Here is a 3,563-nt window from a genome sequence, read left to right on the forward strand (position 1 = left end):
AATTTGTTTTCTGTTTGGTTGGCATGACATCTGTCAAACATATTCAACAACCTTAAACCATTGAACAACCAACATCATATTTTTTCATTGTGTTAAAAATGTCACATTTTGTACCGAAAAGTGATGATTTGCGGAAAGCATTAATTTTTTTTTTCCAGTTTAAGAAAAGTGCTGCAGAGTCGGTTCGAATGCTTGCCGAGGCATATGGTGATTATGCTTTATCACGTTCAGAGATAATAATTTTGGTGTGAGAAATGAAGAACGCGGAGGGCCAACAAAAAAGTCTGAAGAATTGCAAGCAATATTGTATGAAGATGACACTTGAAGTCAAAAGCAAATGATAGCAATGTTATGTTTTGCACAACAAACAATTTCATGAAAGCCATGGGAAAGATCCCAAAGTATGGAAAATGGGTGGCACATAAATTGAATGAAAGACAAATGGAAAACAACATTTGTGAAATTTTACTGCAAAAGACCCGTAAGAAAACCAGTTTTGCATCGAATTGTCACTGACGATGAGAAATGCATTTATTTTAAGTATTTTAAATGGCTGCAAAAAAAGATCGATTCGATAAGAAGACAATTCGCTCTGTTTGTTGAGAACAGAAGGATGTGCTGTATTCAGAGCTTAAAAAAAAAAAAAAAAAAAAAAAAAAAAAAAAAAAAAAAAAAAAAAAAAAAAAAAAAAAAAAAAAAATACGTAACTTAAAGGGATTGTTGTAATTTGGGAAGAATTAAGGTAGGTATCACATACCTTAGTGTGTGAATAACTAAATTCAAATATATGTGGATATGTGTAGAGCATATAGCCGTATGGATATACATTCTGTCAAGAAAGTGTCCGGAATTCTTCATTCCTCCTCTCATCTCCCGCTTATATGAAAGACGGGTAAAGTTTTCTTCTGATTTGGTACAATTGCCCTTAATTATGATGCCAAAAATTTGCGCGATCTGTCAATTAGTGTGTTTACAGCAGCTGTTTATGTCATGTACCTAAGCAGTGCTCGACGAATTAAAAAAAATTTTTTTTTGTACGTATTTGTGTTGAATTTTGGCCAAACACTCAACAAATGTCATTGAAAAAATATCGAATCTCCCTGATTTAGCTCCAAGTGACTTTTACCTTACTTCACACTGTAATATCCACTTCGGGGAACCCCCTTCGACTCACTTGAAGCCATCAAAACAAATTCGACCCGAGAGTTGAAGACCATCCCGGAATGTGCTTATAACAAAATGTTTTGACGGTAAAGTACATTTTTCCAGTGCAACTAACTCAATTTTATCAAGAAATCAAATTTACTTTACATACTCTAAATATTGCTGCAGGCATAAAACAAATGTTTACACCTGTGTAAAATACAATTAGTGTTGGCTTACTTTTAGGCAGACAATTCGGAGCGAGTACAAAATGTTTGGTAAGCAAAATTTTTCGCAAATCCAGTAACTGGTAATTTAATTGAAAACAATTCAATTATTATTTAAGTGGTACTCAAATGTGAGTAACAACATATGTGAAAATATATTAATATTGTTAAAAACTTCACACATTTGATGGCGTATGCTAAAATGATGCCAAAAAAATTTTATGCATAATTTAGTGAAGACGATGTATTTTAAAATTTAATTTTTAAAACTTTTACTACTTTTAAGTCTATTTGCTCTTTAGTGCTAGCCAATTTCGTACCCTACAAGAACTAAGGAGCTGCACACACAAAAGCCCTAATTGCAGATTTTATCGAGCGAAGATTTATAGACTCTCGTCCCTACTTATATATAATATATGTGTGCACGAGATTTTGAAACTTCACTTTCAAAACCAGTAATGCCGCTTTAATTGGTCGCTGGTGCCAGCATGGTAATAATCAACGCAATAAATTTGATAGCCAAAGCCATAGCCAGTTGCGGAGAGTAATATTTATGTTTCCAATTCATTTCGATTTAGTAAAGGAAATCGGAACAGAGCAATGCAAAGAATTGAGAACACACCATCGTAAGCAGTTATTGCAGCTGCATGAACGCTATCTTTATTTCACTTTTAAAAGGCTTACTTATACATATGTATATATTTGTAGGACTGTCTAAATAAGCTTGCTTAATTTATGTATAATTTGGCTTGAATAATAAAAGTTATACTACTCCTACTGCAATGGCTTATGCACCTCTAAAAGGGCTTTAGCCAAATCAGCAATTGCGAACATTCGATTCGAAGTTTGACACCAATTGAAAACGCCACGCAAAAGGACGTCGCTTCCTCCGTATTTTTTTCAATGGAGGGTAGTTTTTCATTTTCTTCTGCTTCCACCAGCGCGTAACGCATCGAACACTTTCAGAGCTGGAGTATTCTCATTTATCCCTTTCATGACCTAGAAAGCTTATCTGTTGTCATTTTTTCGTTGAACTATGTCAATATCACCTTATAGCTCGTACAGCTCAAGTGTCAGCATCGTCCAGGCTTCTGCACCATATAGCAGGATGAGAATTATGGGCGATTGGTAGAGTTCGGTTTTGGTTCGACGATAAAGCACTTTACTTTCAAGGTAGCAACAGTTGGCAAGAATGATTCTGCGTTGGATTTCAGAGCTGGCATTGTTGTTGTTGTTAGTTAAAAGATAGAATAAATTACCTGGAACTTCAAAGTTATGACTGTCAACTGTGACGTCGGAACCGAAGCCTGAATGCACTACCTCTTTATTTAATGACAGGAGCTCTATGGGCTTCCAAAAGATCCGACTTTTCGATCCAAAATTTGTTCAGCGTTGAGACTAAATTCTGATTCAATTAGTATGTAAAAAGTGCCGCATTTGGGGCGAAGGGCAACCTTGAAGAGATTCCATAGCTGCCATTTTTCCAGAAAAAACAACGGTTTAGTGTGGTTTGTAGGCCGGTGGAATTACTGATCCATATTTCTTGAAAAATGACGCCGTTAAAAACGTAACCGTCAATAGCGACCATTATCATTTGCTACCTGAAATCCTCGTGATTTCGTTGACATTTCTTTCGAATAATAATAAAAATTCCCCATTAAATTTTTTTGTGTTTTTTATTTAAAAAAGTAGATAACTTCGAAATGCACAACCCTTTAAGTTATTAAATATTTTCGCAGTTACTAGCTACTTTGAGATTACAAAGTCTATAAAAAACATCAATCGAGTTGAAATTAAATTTTGGCATTAATTCTCTAATACTTTCTAAATTTTATAACAGCCCATCCTTGCTTTTTTGCTTTTATTTACATTGCAGCAATTTAACTATGAAAAGCAACAGAATTCCATGCAGCATCACTGCTAAAATTATATTTTCAGTGCAGCAAGGATTTGAAGTGTTTACGTGAGTTGCATAAATTTGCATTGCATGCACAGATATGTACATATGTATATACATATACTTAGGAAAACTCAATGAAACTTAATGTCTTAAGAAAAAGTTCCATTACAATTAATTCAATACAATAGTTGAAAAAAAGGCGCACTACAACTCTCCAAAATTCTAACTTCCATGACTTGTCAAAAAAATCTTGCGGTATTTTTTATTGAATTTTCAATTGTTCATACAAAAAA

Source organism: Bactrocera latifrons, unplaced genomic scaffold, assembly GCF_001853355.1.
Source record: "Bactrocera latifrons isolate USDA-ARS-PBARC rearing strain unplaced genomic scaffold, ASM185335v1 scaffold_86, whole genome shotgun sequence".
NCBI lineage: Eukaryota > Metazoa > Arthropoda > Insecta > Diptera > Tephritidae > Bactrocera > Bactrocera latifrons.